The sequence below is a fragment of the Acomys minous genome, assembly GCF_964271855.1.
Source record: "Acomys minous genome assembly, chromosome: 9".
NCBI lineage: Eukaryota > Metazoa > Chordata > Mammalia > Rodentia > Muridae > Acomys > Acomys minous.
In genome coordinates this window covers 88,516,686-88,535,355 of record NC_140490.1, presented here as the reverse complement: position 1 = coordinate 88,535,355, position 18,670 = coordinate 88,516,686, and the positions used below count along the sequence as shown (strand labels likewise).

The window sequence follows — 18,670 nt, the reverse complement described above, 5'->3', positions numbered from 1 at the left end:
TTTGGGGGAAGGCTGGTGGCAGAGGAACATTAGGTGACAAGGAAAGAAAAATCCTGATCTTTTGCTAATGCCCAAGAAAGGCCCCCAGTTTGGGAACAACACACAAGCAAATGATGAAACGTGGTAGCCTGGGGCCAGCTGGGGGCCCTCAGGAACAAAAACAGTACGCAGTACAGCATTCAGCTCTGCAGCTCAGCAGAAGTAGTTCAAACCTGGGGCTGCTGAAACAGAGAAGATTGGGGGGGGGGTTCCTGCTTGAAGGGAGACCCAGCCCCATGGTCAAATGTCAACTCATCAATATTAGGAACCTGCCATCTGCTGAGGCCTTTGTTTCTTTGTTTTTTTTTTGTTTTTTTGTTTTTTTAATTAATCAGTCTTCTGTTCCTCCATCTGAGCAGCCAAGAATGTCTTCTGCGATTCCTTTCAAAACCCAACTCCCCCACAAGTATCCACATTAGTGAAAGCAAAACAAAACCTGTGGTTTGGGACACATTGCCTTAGTCACATGATCGAGCAGGCCTTTGAAGGGCTCCTTTTTTTTTTTCTTCTGTTAAACAAGTGTTTATTGAATGACTGTTATTCATTCAACAAACAATTCACAAGTATCTACTACTGTGCCTCTTGGCCCTGTCACTGGTGTTAGGGATACAAGGATGAATACAGCCCAGACACAAAACTCAAAAAGTTCAATAGGAAGGGTTGCAACCAACATGAGCTAACAAAGGGCCTGAGAGAATGTGAACGGCAGCAGAGAGATGTTTGCGAGGCGGCTCTCTCTGAGTTGGAAGGTCTGTGAGAGGAGCAGATCTTCCTGGAAGACAGGGAAGGGTTTATGTCATCGGGGTCATTTGAGAGCTAAGCAATAGTCATGTAGGGTGTTCCATACAGTTACTGGGAGTAGGGGTTAGTATGGATGGCAGTCAACCTCACAGGACATATAGCTAGGAGACAAACCTCTGTGCTTATCTGTGAGAGGCTTTCTAGGTTCATCCATCCAAAATGGTGGTCGTTTCATTCCATGCTGGGTCCTGGACCTCGTGAAGAGGACAAAGTAAGCCAAACACCAGCACTCGTTTCTTCCTGCTTCCTGGGTACGGATACAATGCAACCAGTTACCTCACATCCTTACCACCACGCCTCCTCATGCTCCCTCCACCCAGTCCATGACAGACTGTATCCCCTCAAACTAAAATAAGCTCTCCCTCCCTTAAGCTACTTTTGCCAGGTAATTTGTTGCAGCAATGAGAAAAGTCACAAATACATTGCACTGTAATAGAAAGTGAGTATGTCGCACAGATGTGTGCGTTGAGTGTGCGGGGCATGCGGACGTGCTGGGCAGAGTCCTCAATTTGGTCCAAATGTAACTCCTGAGCATCCCCATGATGGAGGTGCTGTGGTGTCTCTGTTTCCCTAGTGGTCCATCTCAGAGAAGCCAGAGCGGGACCTGGGATGGATTGGGGTAGGGAGAGGCGAAGACACGGGTAGCTTATTTCACAAAGATTTGATTGTGGCTTTGAGGAGTCCAGGCACAAGGGCAGAGCTGGAATTTAGAGGGCCCAATTTTTCATGACCCTGTGTGCGTGCTGCAGACCTGCCCTCGGGTGCACTTTTGTGGGTCTGAGGGCAGGAGTTGGGCTCTGGGTAATAACTGCATAGATTTGCTTAGTAAACACCGGGTAAGCGTAAGGATAATTACATGTTCTTACAGAAACAGGGCTCAGTAATTACCTCCAGTGGCCCCAAAGTATTATTTAACACATATTCTGGTTTATAAGGCAGAAATAATGATGAATTTGCTTGGTAATTACCCAGCACTCAGCCGCTACATAGCTTGCCAGTAGCTGATCCTCAGCCCGTCATTAGGGGCTAGCCGTCGCTTTGGTAAATAGAAGGTCTTCTTCTTATCGGTCTCTAGGCACATAAAGCATTATTAAAACACCATTAGTGACATTTCTCCAAAGGGTAAATATACGAGTCTTTGTGACACGCCTACATTCCTTGGTCCAAAGGCTTTATTTCTATCTTCTGGGAGGGGCAGTGCAGGGAACCAATTGTAATCTCAGCTTCCTGGGTAGCATCTCCTTCGTGAAGCTGGCACGAAGGAAAGAGACCTGGCTCGGCTCAGAGAAGAGGAAGACATCACAACACCACTGTCTTCAATGCAAAAATAGTTAAAAACAAAAACAAAAACAACTCACCCAAATGGCTGTGCCCAGTTTAGGTGGGGCCCTAGGATTGGCACCACTACTTCCCTGTGGTGGGCTGGGTCAGCATACTGAGTGCCAGGGCAAACCACAACCTCTGGATGGATTTGTTGCAAAAATTCTTCAGGCTCCTCCTAAGATGGGGGTCTGAGAGTTCCACGTACCCTGTACATCAGGGTACCATGGTTCTCTAGACATTTGGGATGCATGTAGGGTACACGTGGGGACGGAAGAGAAGGACACCAGATATAGAACTTGGAGATGCAAGGCCAGACCCAGTTTCTTTGTCCTTGATGAAGGCCTCTGAAAAACAGCCTTGACATGGTTCGTCCAGAAGGCAGTAATTTGAGGGCCACAGCCAGCTCTAACTGCTCTTGGCTCAACCACTCACAGCAGAAGTCAACTCTTTGTAATCAATCGGGGCTTAAAGAGGGTGGTCATCCATTATGGGGAGGGCAGGGAGTAGGCTTCCTGGAGCAAACAGAGCCTTTATTACCATTCCATTCCACTCTGACCCACCCCATTTCTGGGGGGTGGGGGGTGGGGAAGGGGGACCAACACTAGCTATGAACTCCAACCCAAATCCCAACGGCCAAGGCAGGCTGCCAGTTCCAGTGGCTTGTTCTGTAATAAATGCCAGGGCGGCCTTCGGCTTTGGAAATGACTTCAGTGATGTTGGAAGCCAGTAAGGGGAAGTTCAGAAAGCTCTGGAGACCTGGGTTCTCGAGTCCCAGTCCTGTTCCTTCCTGGCTCTATGATCTTTGACCCAAGAGAGTGTAAACTGGCTCGGCACAAAAGCTGCAACTCAGCATGCCACCAAAGCCACCACCCCGCAGCCTGCTACCTTCTAAATAATCAACTTCTGCGTGAAAGCCAAGGAAGTGCATCTCACGTTTAATTTACGTGGCTCCAATCCTGTGTGTGTTCACTGAAGAACAAACAAAGCAATCATTTAAATGCAGAGGAGATTTTTCTTGACTATCCACTTGCTACCTCCTCCCCTCTCCCCTCCCCCCTCCCCCCACAAATGATACTGAAACCGAAGATGCGAATCTTCTCTTCCCAATCGTCATGTCTGTGCTGGGTACAGATGTGGCTTTGTTTTAACACTGCACTGTAGAGTCTACATTCTCATCGCATCATGTACCACATTACTATAACCTAACATATAATTTATAAGTATATTTTTCATTTACATAAAAACTTTGATTTTTTTTTTTAATGTATATGAGTGTTTTGCCTGTATGTATGTCTGGGCACTATGTGTATGCAGTTCCCAAAGAGGGCGTAAGATTCCCCGGAACTGGAGTTACAGACAGTTGTGAGCCATCATGTTGGTGCTGGAAATAATATCTGGGTCCTCTGGAAGAGCAACCGGTGCTGTTAGTCACTGAGCCGTGTCTCTCTCTCTCTCGCCTGTTTTAATTTCCTTTAGACCATGGAAAACCAGTCTCTCTCAATGTCCGCTTGTTACTTAATTGCAAGTTTGGACCTACCTAGCTCACTACGCTTACTGATGACACAACTTAAAGAACGTGATGATCTCTCTTCCATGGCATGGGGTTGTATGCCGGAAAACTAAACAGAATCCTTTCTCATAGCTTTTTAAGTCTTTCCATATTCAAACACAGAACGAATCACGGGAAACAATGCTTAAGGCTAGGTGCAGCAATGCTGGTGGTCCAAACGTGACAGAGTCGTCTCATCGTGGCATATCTTCCTGGTACACTAGTTTGTCTATAGATGCTAGAGAACTTCCATACAGCATATGTACCATTAGAGTGTTTTTTCATTCACCCTTATAGATGGCAAAGGTGTTTTTGGGTTTGGGGGAGGGAGGATTTTGTTTGAACCCATTGCTGCCTTGGGATTCATCTTGAGCTGTTGAGTTCTCTGTCTTGGCCACCGTGAGGAAGCTGGCAAGCACATGTTGGACAACTAGTATTATCTATATGCAGCTGGTGTCCTGCTTCATACCCTTTTGGTACAGCAAGTCAGCTAAGTCAAGATCAGGAGGCTGGGTTACAACCTAGACCTCCTGACTCTCAGTGCTGACGCTGGCATCTGTAGCACAGGCTAGGCCAATGGAAGGTTACTGAATTGTTGGACACACAGTACACTGCAAGCACCCAGAACACAGGTCACCAACAGCTCACCAGATGCTTTATACAAGCCCAAAAGGCAGCCAGCTAGCCCAAAGTACGATGAACCTTGGTATTTCATTGGAACTTGGAGGCAGTTCCTGGGGGAAACGCAATAGGCAAGCACTCACACATACTCATGCAGGTTCAACCTTAGTCTTTGTCCTTGGGGCCAATTCTTCTCTGTCCTAACTAGTAAGTGTAGAAAGAAAAAAAAAACCAACCAAACAAGTAACCCTTTTTAGTAACAGTGATTATTGCATGAATAAGTATTTGTAAGGCCCAAGATGTCCCGTTCATGCCCATGCCCCAGAATATAAAGAGGGAATCAATGTCTTTCTATGAAAAGAGTCATAAATTACAGCAGGCTGACCTGCTCACCCAGTACCTGCTGTAACTGGAGGCAACATGGAGAAACAGACGAACACCACATCTTGGCAACACTGGACTCCTGGATCCAACTCTACCTAACTGAGACTGGGCTCACCAACATTCCATCGTGGATGTGGCAGGGGCTCACGGAGCCTCCCTCTCCCTGAGTTATAGGCAGTTGATGGTTTTCTAGGGGAAGAAGAGTCATGTTCTCAGTAGTGTAGCCACTGGCAAGTTGTCCTTTCACAAAACATAATAACTAGTACCCCCAGCAATGCTAATGCAAGCAACCCTAGCTAATTGTAGACAGACACACACACACACACACACACACACACACACACACACACACAGAAAGAGAGAGGAGAGAGACAGACAGACAGACAGACAGAAACACACACATATATTGGTGAAAATTAGGGGACAAGTCAATTAAAGTTGGTCTTATTTACAGTTGAGAAGGTACTAACACATTGGATGGTCACTTAAAAGAGGAGGAATAACAGAAAAGGCCTGGATAGTGGCAAAAGGAAACACCTAGGGGCAGATATAAGGCTTCTGGATGTCTCGGTAGTATATAATCAAGAGCCATAAAAAATAAGGGGTGTGGAGGAGAAGAATTTATACTTGAACATCTGAGATTCTGAGTCCAAAGTTAGGGTCAGAGAAAAGACACACTCAGACCCAATGGCATCTCATAAACTGACTGGTCCGGTTGCTGTGCTCCTCATCCGGGGAAACCCCTGCCATGTGTGCCAGATGCTGCACTTCTGTGGTTAAACATTGTTCCTTTAAAGAATCACAAGGATTCTTCTGTGGGCAAGCCACACATTCTCATTAGCTGTGGTCAGGAGAGGTGCCTCACTCCTCCAGAGGAGTTCTAGCTGACAGACGGCTCTAGGGCATGTCTTTAAGGGAAACTGATTCATCTTCTCTCTTGCCTGGCTCTGGGAGACGCACACCTGCGTCCTAGGATGACTTCAGAGCAAAGGAGGAGACAAAAGACAATGTAGTGATCCAGCCGTCTCGGCAGACACTCCAACAGCAGTCAGACTAAAGGGTAGCCATGCCTGGTGGGCAGTCGGCAGCGGGCTTGTTTATGCTAAGTACCCAGGAAGTGCCAGCGGATGCTATTCCTCCCACTCTGGTCCTACCAGACAGCTTGGGCTGGGGGGAGTCTGACATCTGGGCTTGATTTGATGCCTTAGTCCTCCTTTGTCTCGACATTCTTCAGCTATTGCAGAATGCACGTTTCTCAAAGATGCTTTGAAGGTAGAGGCCCTAACAGGGATAAGAGGTCCAGTTGTATCCTCCCCACATTTAACTTCAGAGACTTCTGCTATATTGTAGTTAAGAGGAGAGGAGAAAGAGAGAAGGGAAAAAAAAGAACAATAGGTTTGACTCCCACATCTCTCACAGGGCAGACACCCCACAGCAGGGATTCATGATGGACAGGAATCTGTGGTTTCTACAGGCCTCTTCTATCTAGTAAGCACCTCACCTTTTACTAGTGTATTTGTCAAAAATAAAAATTAAAAAAAAAAAAGCAGACATAGCTGTTGAAACAAACAAACAAGCCGGGCGTGGTGGCGCACACCTTTAATCCCAGCACTCGGGAGGCAGAGGCAGGCGGATCCAGCCTGGTCTACAAAGCGAGTCCAGGACAGCCAAGGCTACCCAGAGAAACCCTGTCTCGAAAAACCAAAAAAAAAAAAAAAAAAAAAAGAAACAAACAAACAAATTTAGCAAAATGTAAATGGCATAGCACACTGAAGCTGACCATTTCTTGTCTTAGTAAGGGTTTTATGGCTGTGCAGAGACACTGTTTTGACCATGGCTACTCTTACAAAGAAAAACAACTTTTATTGAGGCTGACTTAGTTTCAGAGCTCTTGTCCACTGTCATCTTGGAGGGAAGGATGGCAGCACACAGCACATGGCTCCAGAGGAGTAGCTGAGAGCTCTACATCTGGATCAGCAAGCAACTGGAAGAGAGAGTGCCGCTGGGCCTGGCTGGAGCTTCTGAATCGTCAAAGCCCAACCCCCCAGTGACACACTTCCTCTAACAAGGCCACGCCTCCTAATAGTGCCAGTCCCTTTTCATTCAAACCAACACATTCCACTCTCTGGCCTTCATAGGCTTTTAGCCATACTGTAATGCAAAGCGCATTTAGCCCAAAAAACTCAAAAGTCTTACTAGCCTTTACCAGTTTCAACCTTGTTTAAAAGTCCAAAGTTCAACGTCTCTTCTGAGACTCAAGGCAATCTCTTAATAGTAACCCCTCTGAAATCAAAGTGAAAAAGCAGATCACATATGTCCAACATTCAATGGCCCAGAATATACATTGCTGCTCCAAAAGGGAGGAAGAGGAGCATAGTGAGAAAATACTGGACCAACTCCAAACTCTGCATCTCCATGTCTGATGTCAAAGTGCTCCTCGGATCTCAACCTTTCAGATTTGTCGACTACAACACACTTCTTTCTCTTGGGCTGGGTCCACACCCAATTAGCAGCTTTCGTTGGAGGCATGCCACGGCACTGTCATCTCCAACATTGTGGGATCTCCAAGGCAATCTAGGCTTCACCTTCGCAGCTTCTTGCAATGGCCTCTCTGAGCTTCCATGTGGGGACACCCCTGGCACACATGTCTGACCTCAGCAGCTTTTACTTAGTCTTTGAGGAAGTCTCCAAAACCCCTTTATTATATCCTTGACTCTAAAGCCAGAAGTACCTGGCCGAAGCTGCCAAGTTCTGCCGCTTGCTAGGGCTGGGACATGGCCCCCACATTCACACACATTTTCACTAACTTTCTAGTGTTGACGGTTTCCTTCACTGCCTAAATTTGGCTGTTCGGGAACTCAATCTGTAGATCAGGCTGGCCTCAATCTCAGAGATCCGCCAGCCTCTGCCTCCTGAGGGCTGGGGCTAAAGGTCTGCACTGCCAGCCACCATGCCTAGTCCTTAACTTTTCTTTAATTCCTTTTCACAAGTTGGAAGCTAAGCTGACGGACGGACGAGGGTGAGGTTGGGGGGTGGGGTCTTGCTCTGAGGTCACCACTCCCTTTATTCCACTTAGCATCAGGGTTTTCTTTAAACTTTTTTCCTGGTGCTCCTTTGCCCCTCAAAACTGTACATTTTGTGTTTTTCCGTGCTCAGCTTGCTCTCTCTTATTATAGGTCTGCCCAAGCACGACCACTAATAATCAAGCAACTCAATTACCAAATACTAGGCTGTCTGGAAATCTCCTCTGCCAAAGTTGTCAATCCATAACTCTTCAAGTTAGTTAAGCCTCAGGCAGATTTTTTTTTTTTGTAAGACAAGCACAGAAAGCAGCTGCATTCTTTGCCAAAATATTACAAGAATAGTAGTACTAGGTCACGTGTTAATATTCTTCTTCTCTAAAATCTCTTGAGCTAGACCCCCACAGTTCAAATCACCCTCAGCACCACTGTCTTCCATGCTCCAACTACCCCACTAAACCTCACTAAAAGCACTCAACTGATTTTCTAATGCAAAGTCCCAAAGTCCACATTTCTCCAAGCAAAAGCATGCTCAAGCCAATCACACAACCACCCCACTCCTGGAACCAACCTCTGTCTTAGTTAGGGTTTCTATTGCTCTGAAGAGACACCACCATGACCATGGTAACTCTTATTTTAAGAAAAGTTTAATTGGTGGTGGCTTACGGTTCAGAGGTTTAGTCAGTTGTCATTATGGCAGCAGCATACAGGCCGACATGGTGCTGGAGAAGGAGCTGAGAGTTCTACCTCCAGATCAGCAGGCAGCAACAAGAGGGGGAGCAACATTGGGTCTGGGCTTTGAGGTTTTCAGAAGGTGAAACACTTCTTCCAATCAAGCTATACCTACTCCAACAAGGCCACACCTCCTAATGTGCCCCTCCCATACTGTGCCACTGTCACATGTGACAAGGAGTTCAGAGGCTCCCATTGGTGGGTGTCCTCTAATAACTGATTCAAGGACCGGAGGTGTCCATCTGTGGGCATTACCCTACTGAACAGGCCAAAGGGGAAGTAAGAGATTTCTCAGAGCCCAGTGCCCCGGGGAACCAGCTCTGAGATGGGAACAGAGTGCCTGACACTTTATTTGGGAGTGTTCAGGACTTGTATCTGTGGAAGGGAAGGGAAGGAAGCAAGATTAGATACAGGGATAAGGTCCCAAGGGAAGATCTCCACCAACTCCTTGGATAGCTCAATAGTGAGGGTGGAGGTGGGGAGATAGCGTTTTCAGTTGTCCCTTAGTGGAGGAAGATAGGGATGCTGTGAAAATTGGCTCAGGCATTAGGAGGCAGAACGGGACCATCTTCATTACTACTGAACTGAACTGTTACCATAGAACGAGGAGTAGAGCAGGAGTCAATGGTTTTGGGGAACCATTAAGGATCTGCAGCCCCACTCACCTGGTCCCCCTTACTTATCTCTGTTGTGGTGGTGTGAAAACAGCTACCGGTAGGTAAGTAAGATAACAACAGGGGAGTGGGACGGTGGCCCAATCAAATTGTATTTACAAAACAAGTGGCTGGACATTGTACTGACAGGGAAGATTTAAAGATAAAGCCTAGAAACAATTGTGAGCGTCCAGTCCCACATTCCACAGGCCTGATCTCAAGTCACGGGGTGCCGTTCAACAAAGAACAGGAAGTGGAGTCTTTTCTTGAATTTCAACTGAAAATAAATGGAATTTGTGGTGTTCTTTGAATGGTCCATTGCCACTCTGAGGTGCCTCCTCAGAGGGTTGGCAAGGCTGGAAAGAAGTGATCCCAGAAAGAGCTTCAGAATATAGAACAGAAGTGAAGACTCAAGGAGAGATCATAGAGATGGAAGAAGGGCAGGGAATCCTCAGGGGGACACTTCCTGGAGGTCTAGAGGTCACATCCAAGTAACATAACATGTGATGGAAGAGGCCTGGCTGAATAACTCTAGCCAACTCCATGACAGGCTTCAGTTTCTTGGTAGCTTGGAGCAGGCCTGAGCCCCCATTCCTCAGAAGTGAGCTGAGTGGTTCCTGGAAATACCACAGAAAACAGGCAGCCAATCAGGGACAGCCAGGACACCTGGCCTGAGGAAGATAAGGTTGCTTAGCTACCAGCTACCAGTTTGAAGAGCCCCTAACTCCTGACCAGTTTGAGCTGGTTTGAATCAGTTCAGAGGGCCTCTAGCCCTATCTTGGAACTTCCCTTGATTACCTATTTTAAAACCTGCATTCTCAACTCGGGGTCTTCTGCCATCTTGCTTTGCATAGGCAAGGGCCCCAGTGCACTGGATCTCTACAGAATAAAGGCTCTTTGCTTTTACATATGACTTCTTCAGATTCCTGGTGGTTTTGGGGGTCCTCACCATCTGGGCATAACATGACCTTTTCCTGTGCGTAGTGAGAGGACAAAAGTCCTTATTGACTACTAGTGTTGAGGAAGAATAACACACAAATGCTACCTGGCCAGAAAAAAAATAGAAAGAATGCTTCTCCATCCACATCCCTTTATGATGATGTCAGTGAGGGCATAGACCACAGGACTGTACTACCCAGTGTCTACTGGGGCAGGGTTCATGTCCAGGCCTTTAGGGCCTCGCATGTTCTACACAGTTTTACATAACTATTTGTAAACAATTAATACAGACTCTACTTCAAGGGAGAGTTCTGAGATTTCCCAAAGCACTTTACCACACAATGACAAAGAAGACTCATTTGGTAAAATGTTTACCATGCAGGTGCAAGGACCCGGGTTCTAGTCACAGATTCCCACATTAGGCGCATGGCGTGGTGGAGTGTATTTGCAATTCCAGCTCTGGAGGGACAGAAATGTAGCCAGCGGGCCCACCTCACTCATCAAGTTCCAGGGAAAAGTAAACGGCCTTGTTTCAAAAGAAAAACTAGGACAGATTGCATCTGAAGGTTGACCTCTGGCCCCACACGTATGTGCACACACACCACACACACCCAATACATTTTTAAAACTATACTTTTCTTGTGTGTGAGAGAAAGTTGCTCAGTACCCTGTTTTTAGAACAGAATTCCCCAGGTGAGCTGTCACCACACCTCAAGGGAACCGTTACAAGCGCCAGGTTTAGAGATCAGCTCTGTTAACTAGCTAGTTAACTAGCTGCTAGCTCTGGTAGCAGCTCTGTTATGTATACTAGTTATGTATACTTCCTCTTTCTAAGGGTGTTTATTTTTATGTGTGTGGGTATTTTACCTGCATGTATATTTGCATACCACATGCATGCAGTGCCCACGGTGGGTGGGGGAGGAGGGACAAAAGACATTCGAACTCCTGGGACTAGAGTGACACAGCCTTGTGAGCTGCCATGTGGGTGCTAGAAATCAAACCCAGGCCCTCTGGAAGAGCGATCAGATCTCTGAACTGCTGAACCATGTCCCCAGGCCCAGCTGTGTGCACTTGAGCCCTGGTTTCTCCGTTGTCGTTAAGACTAGACGATAGCTGTGTTAATTTCCAAGGCTTCAGCAAAGTTGAGAGGGCTGTTGCAGCCATAGGGAAAGCTCTCTAGGCAGCTGGCAAGCGGCAACGTTCTCAGTGAACATCAAAAGCTATGAATTGTTAATAGCGCCATCCTGCAAGTGATCAAAGTCTGCTGGGTGGTGGGGGTGGGGGGGTTGGGGTGGGGTGAGCGAGGATGGGGGTGGGGAGCCCTTCTGCAAGCTGCTGGGTCTCCCTGACTTTGATTACATCTTCTACAGGGATGTGGATGGTCCGATAGGGCTGTGCCCTGTCCCCCCCCCCCCCCCGCTCCCCACCCTCCCTGCCCCCCCCCCCCACACAACACACACACAGCCAGTGTGAAGGTTTGGCATGGGTAAGCATTTCTTTGACCTTTGTAATTAAAAGTAAATACAAAGTGACCTTAAACTTACCTGGAGGGCTGTTAGGAGAGTATGTCGCAAAAGGAGGCGGAGGCAGCGTGTTGGGTTCCTGGGAAGCAAGCATGAATAAGATTATTGTTTTGGTTACCTCGTGCCCTAAAGCTGCATAGCTGAAAACAACCACAGGTTTATGTCCCACAGTTCTGTGGGCTGGCGGTGTAGTTCCTCAGCTGTGGCGCCGGGCTCGCCCTCACAGCTGCAGGTAGATTGGATTTGGCTGAGAGGACTGGGAAAGCAAGTCCTGGGAGAGCAAGCCCTGCCTCCCTAAGCACTTATCGCCTCTGAATGTGTTGTGAGACAGTTGGCCCCAAACATCTTACCTATCCTCAGGTAAGCCTCTGTCAAACGTCCATGTTGCCGCAACAGAGTAGCCATTGCCCAAAGGCCACTTCCCTTGGTGCATTCTGGGAACTCTTGAGGTTGTCAGTGCTCCCACCTGGCTGGTTACAAACACGACACTGTTACCTTGTACTCAGTTTGTGTTTTGTTGAAAAATAGCCAGCTGCCTCACAACAGGGCTACCAAATGAATCCACCTGCAGTCGTGCCCTCATGTCATTGGTCTCTTTCCATGCTGACGTACAGCCATGGCTGGGTGCCACACTCCAGCCACGAGTCTCTCAGAACCTATTTGTTTGAGGGCATCACAGGTATATGAAACGAGGTGACAGGGCTTGAGGAGGCACAGGCAGAACACTGTTCTCCGTTGTCACACGCCAGTGTCCCGTCAGACCTCGCTCATCACAAAACACTCACCCAAAGACCAGATTTTTAAGAATTTCAAGATGGCCACGGCAGAACATCAGACGAAGAGAAAAGGCCCTATACATGTCCGGGGAGCTGGCATCCAAAGCCATCGTGTATCTGCAGCCGCCCCATCAAATACTCTGTTCACCTTCTTTTCTCTAACTTGGTTGATGGCTCTACCATCCGCCTCTTGATGAAACCGTTCACCTGTTACTCAGGTTGGCCTTGTCTCCCCCTCACCACCAGCCAGCCTCCCCTACGCGGCAGCCAACCCACTGCTAAGCCTTATTGATTTCCACCACCAATATAGGTCCTCAATCTGTCCATGTTTGTGGAAACCATCATCAGCTGTTGTCCACACAATACTAAAAACCTCTCCATTGGTTCGCCCTATATCCGTCTTGCCCCTAACAACCCACATCACCCACTCACTTTCCAGAGTGATTACCCTAAAACGTAAGCGGACCCCCGTAAGTGTTTGCTGCTGAAATCCTTCCCTTCACTGGCTTCTTCAGATTCCTCACATCCCAGCTTCATACCAGTCCCTCAGCGAGGCAGACCTTCCTAGAGTGCCCAGCGCACAGTGGACCTGCCTTCCCCCCACGGGCAGAGGGCTGGCTCATTTCCTTTATCATCCTTATCTCTATCTGCAACTGCATGTGTGGGTGTTTATTGGGCTAGAATAGAAATTCAAAGAAAACAAGACTATCTCTTTCATTCACGACACCACACCCACCAATCAGCGCAGTGCTCAATCATTGGTAGGTACTTAGATTACTTAAGAAATTGAAAGCCGGGCGTGGTGGTGCACGCCTTTAATCCCAGCACTTGGGGGGGGGGGGCAGAGGCAGGCGGATCGCTGTGAGTTCGAGGCCAGCCTGGTCTACACAGAGAGTCCAGGACAGCCAAGGCTACACAGAGAAACCCTGTCTCGCAAAAACCAAAAAAAAAAAAAAAAGAAAAAAGAAAGAAAGAAATTGAAGTTAAGGGAAAGAGCCTGACCAACTCCCAGGTCTGTCTGGCTTAGATGATGAGGAGCTCATGAGCACATAGAAGAAGGGGTAATTTTAATGATAGAACAGTTCATTTGAAAAGAGAACAGCTGGTACACATGAAATTCCTTTGTATGCTACCCCACATAGGTGTGCAATAGGAAGAAAAACTATCTCGAGATAATGCAGGCTGGAGTGACCATACCATCAGAGCCAGTGAGAGTTTTTAGTGAACAGAGAGGTTTGCGCTAGAGACATAAATCAAGACTGAATGGAAAATTAGGCATCAGGGCCAACGCAGGCATAGATGATAAAGACGGCGTGTCACTGGACCCGTGGGTGAGAGTGTACACAGACTTCAGATCAACTTGGAACGGAGAATAAGAAAGACTTTGATTATCCAAGAGTTGGTCAGTGGCCAGGGACCAGAAGACCCCTTCCCAAACGTGGCTCTATATAGTGTGTAAAGCTAGGCAGACTCTCTCTAAAGGAGACCAACTACAGGAAATATATAAGGCTCAGGGACTCAAGTTTGGCTGGCCAGGCACAATGGCTTGCCAAATAAATGAAAGAGTCCCTGGAAGAGGCAAGCCTCGAGAATTGGTCAGTTTGGGGATGAAGAAACTGGCAAGGCATTTTAGGAAACACGAATGGCACGAAGAAAGGTGAAACGACAGGCCAAGGGAAGTTGAAGTCACTGTTAAACTCTCTCTTTGGATAATCCTCCATGTAGCCTCACGATGCAGTAATCTTTTCAGTGGTAATCTGGATTTTAATTCTTGCTCCCATGATCCTCTTGGTCAATGTTGGGTGGGCAACAATGAAGACCTGGCTTGTAACTGGGATCTGCTACCCTGAAAGGGAAGCCACTCTAGGGGAAGCTGTTGAGACCACTGTGGTTTCTAAGCAGACGTTTCCAGTCAGCTAGGACTTTCAACAGGAATATAAAATATGACAAAGTAGAACGTATCATCATTCATTGTAGGCAGTAAGGGTAAACATAGCTTTGTCAAAGGTGTGTTTCATCTTCAGCTTTATATGAATGTATAGGTCACGGTAAAAATAAATAAATACTTGGAGACATGGCCACAAGGTGGGCCACATCCATTAACTTCTCCTTCAAGGGAAATGGTTCTATGAGAGGGAGCAAGTTGAAGGGGCAATGATGTTAACTGGGTATTCCTCTTGGGTTTCATTTGATCATTGTGTTTTAAAGAGGTGTCAGAAGTGTATCCCACATTAAAAGAGAAAAAGTTTATTGGACCTTCTGTGGGGAGCCATGCCAAATCCTGCCATGTCAGAAATCCTGTGCTTAGGCTGCCTGCTGAGACCTTTGAGTTGTTGACCTTTGCCTCAAGAGAGGTCTTGTGTTCTAGGCTATCCTTGGACTATTTACCTTTGAAAGAAGTAGGGAAGTCCCAACTTGGAACCACCCAGAGGATCAAAGAAGTTCTTACAGGGAATGATTCAGGCTATTGTGTTCTTGCCTAGGGGCTAGGGTGAGTGAGATTAGAATAGATCCTATTGACCTTGCTCTCTCTATATTCTTACTAGTCAGGCATTAAAGTGAATCTTGATCAGAAATTTCCTGACTTGATTGGTTATTTCTCACGTCTCTGTACCCTACTTTCAATCCCCACTCCTTCTTTCAGGTGAAGCCTGATTCGATTTTTCCTGCGGGCTGGACACGACAACCTTCCTCTCCTTTTCTGGTCTTCTATCCATTAGTAGATCTGTCAATAGGGAGCAGAGAGAACCAGAAACAGAATGGACTGATATTTAGTTTAGACACAGAGGATGAATAGGGATCTTCTGCTCTCTGACCTCAGCACTAGCCCATCCTTGAAATCCTTGAAGATGCTTTAGCAACCATTGACTAGGATCTTGCCCTGTGTTGTGGTTTGAGTGTGAAATACCCCTATAGGCTCACATGTTTGAATACTTGGTCCCCAACTAGTGGTACTATTAAGAATAATCGCAGAGCCTTTAGGAGGTAGATCCTTGCTACATGAAATGGATCACGGTGGGGTGGGTTGGAAGATGTATAGCTTACCCCCATCTCTCTGGTTTCCTCTCTCATCCCTGACAGTTGGTACAAAGTAACCAGCTGAATGTAATGTCTGCGTCTGTGCCTTCTCCGCCAACCTTGAAAGATCTCCCTTCAACTGTAAGCCAGAATCAAACCTCCCTCCCTTAAGTTGTATTTGTCAGATATTTTATAATAGCACCAGGAAAAGTAACTAATACACACATTGTCTAATTTACAATATGGTCAAATGGCTTTTCTATGAATGGATGAACACAGATCTCCTCCGGACAGTCATGGAAGCATGCAGCTCTGTGGGTTGACTGGGAACTTCAGACCCTGCCTAGCAAGCTAAGCAAATTCTCAGGCTCTCAGCCACTAAGTCAAGATCCTAAGAGCCAACAGCAGCTCCCCTGTCTCCTTCCCCACCCATGGAAAACTGCAGCATCTGGGTCAGGCTATTGAATAATGTCCAGTCAGTTGGTCTGGATCTGGGAGCTACGCCTGGACCATTACACTGTGGGAGGTCAGTTTCCTTTATTCCCTCAGCATCCAACATTGAATTTCCCATTCCCCGTTTTCTCATTTATAGGATCCAGCTGTTCTCCTGCTGCCTTCTGCTAAAACGTGAGCCCTGAGCTGGAAGTCCCAAGTCCAAGATTAGCCCAGCAAGCCTTCTGTCCCTCTGCCCTCCACATCCTTGCCTTCCCTGTCGAGCTGGAGGGGTTGTGGTTGCTTGGCCTTCTGCTTATCCTGTAAACGTAAGTGATGGCAGTATTACAAGGCAGCCCTCCCAGCTTGAGGACAGTGGGATCTGAGGGCTGGGGTGTTGAAGGAGAACCCAGCGTAGATGCTCCAGCAGAATGCCGACCCAACGACACCTTCGTTATCCTTGGCCCTCAGCCCACCCACAACTTTCCCAACAATTCTGCTTCCACACCTTAAAACCACCCAGCAAGAAAAGGAGGAAGTCTTTCTGTCCAGGAAGCTCTCAGGTCTTCTGTACAAAAACCAGAGCTTCGGAGAAGGAGGGGAATAAAAAGTAGGGACTCTGTGCTGAGCCTGTGACAGTTCCCTGCGCCAAAGATGGCTCTGGGACTAGCTGCTTAGCTTCTCTGCTTTCCAGCACGGCTATGTCTGGGGCTGGTCCACCCTAAACCTGTGAGTCTGGGGCAGCCCAAGGGTCCTAGATCCAGGATGAAGCAGTGTTGTCCCCATCACCACAAGAGCTTTACCCTTTTCAGATCTCTGGAAAAGAATATAAGCATCATGGGCCTACTCGGGTATCCTGAATGTCTGCCCTTGAGGAAGGGGACAACGGGGGGGGTACCTCAGGCTTTTGTTCAGACCCCCACTTCAGATGTCAGTGCAGCCAGGCACCATACCCTTGTCTTTCAGCTACACCCGCAGCCAAAGCAAGTAGACTACAAGAAGCTTCTAGTCCTCCTCATGAGAGTAGAAGGGCTTTCCTCTTTCTCCCTTAGGGCTCCATTCGCATTCACGCCTCTCTTTCCTCCAAGTGCTCATCAAAATAAGATGCCATGGTCTATAAACCAATACACGGATGAGTGGACAGACTTGGTAGGACAGAATGGGCTACCAAGGACAGAAGATGAAAGGCCTGTTAGCTGGAGGAGACTATCCCCAGGAAGAAAAAGGGAAGGCAACTGGAAGGAGAGTGGGGCCAAGGTGTGGAAAGAATGCTGAGAATGACAATTGGCCCAACACGCCTTAGAAATGTCACCACCCGCCCTCGTGGTCTATCCACCCTCGTGCCAACTGAGGATGCTTCCAGGTTTTCCCTGACTTACCTTGGACCCTCCTCAGCCCCAGGCTGTGCCTTATTTCATGCAGAGCTCCCTGCCAGGACTCAGCAAGTCATAAATAATGGCAAAAATAAAGACTATCTGATGGATGCTGAGTAGTTCAATAAATCAGCCTAATTAGACATATTCCTGTTCTAACCAAAGGGACCAGTCACAGCATATGCAGCTGTGCTCTGCCGGCTACCTGCTGGCGCGGGATTATGTGGCTTAGCATCCCTCTTCCAGCACTGCTGGTTGTCTGGGCTGGTGCACCCTAAAGCTGTGAGTCAGGGGCAGCCGAGGAGTCCTAGCAACAAAGACCACGCATTTACCCAAACTGCAGCCATGCAGCAATTAGCATGCATCGCTGTTCTAACATCGGGATGGAATCTATCATCTCTGCTTTGGTCTTTCTTGCGCCAGCTTCTCATGTTTTAGCCACACTGGCCCATATGCTTCTCAAGAGAACTGGAGCCGGCCTTTAATCCCAGCACTTGGGAGGCAGAGGCTGGTGGATCGCTGTGAGTTCGAGGCCAACCTGGTCTACAAAGTGAGTCCAGGATAGCCAAGCAGCCAAGGCTACACAGAGAAACCCTGTCTTGAAAAACCAAACCAAACAAACAAACAAAACAAAACAAAACAAAAAAACAAAAAAACCCAGAACAAAATAAAAACACCCAAAACCCCAAAACAAAACCAAACCAACAAACAAAAAAACTGATGCTGATAGTTAAAATGTCTTCTAAGCAATGCCTTTTTGGTTCACCTTATAATATGAAGGATAAAAGCAACCAAACAAAGGCAGCCTTGACTTGAGCAAACTGTTCCATCAACTGCTCAGGACACAGTGGAATAAAAGAATCTATGTTAATTACACCAAGAGAAAACACACTTGGTCCTTTCTCTCACGATGTCTCTCTTTAGCACTGATTGACATGATCATGCGTACTTTGTATTTATCTCTGGAGAAGAGAAGCCCCATTATTTTTAGGGATGATTACTCACCACTGTATGCAGAGGTGTATGTATCCAGAGGGTGGGTGGTCTAACGGTCATGTCTAATCATACAGAACATAGAATGACATGTGAATGCCCCATGGCATGCATACAAGAAGCAGAAACAGATGTACACATCCCCCCCACACTAAAGAGACTGTGAGGTGTGTGTGTGTGTGCACGTGCGCATGCATGCATGTGTGTGTGTGCGTGCGCACGTGTGCATGCATGTGTGTGTGTGCGCGCGTGCGTGCATGCATGTAATAATATTGAGGATGATGGCTTTTAATCATGCCCCTTTATGCTTCAGATTGGGCTTCCCCTTTATAAGTAAGCTCTTGGTCAATAGCTATCGTATGTGGCTCCAGACAGGGCTTTCACTAGGTGATGACATAACTTGGCAAAGTAACAAGAGCAGAGCCAGGGCTTGAGATCAGACCCGCCTGTCTACAGAACCCCGCCACTATCTGAACGTTGACATCCCATCTATA

The 18,670-nt window shown here is 47.3% G+C and overlaps 1 long non-coding RNA gene across 1 annotated transcript; it reads right to left on the bottom strand.

Moving 5' to 3' along the window:
* Window positions 1-1,857: 1,857 nt before the first annotated feature.
* LOC311605640 lies at window positions 1,858-12,050 on the bottom strand. The gene is made up of 3 exons (XR_014782041.1): window positions 11,935-12,050; window positions 11,606-11,663; window positions 1,858-1,911 (listed from the first exon to the last, which is right to left on the bottom strand). It is a non-coding gene; the product is annotated as an uncharacterized lncRNA (long non-coding RNA).
* Window positions 12,051-18,670: the final 6,620 nt, after the last annotated feature.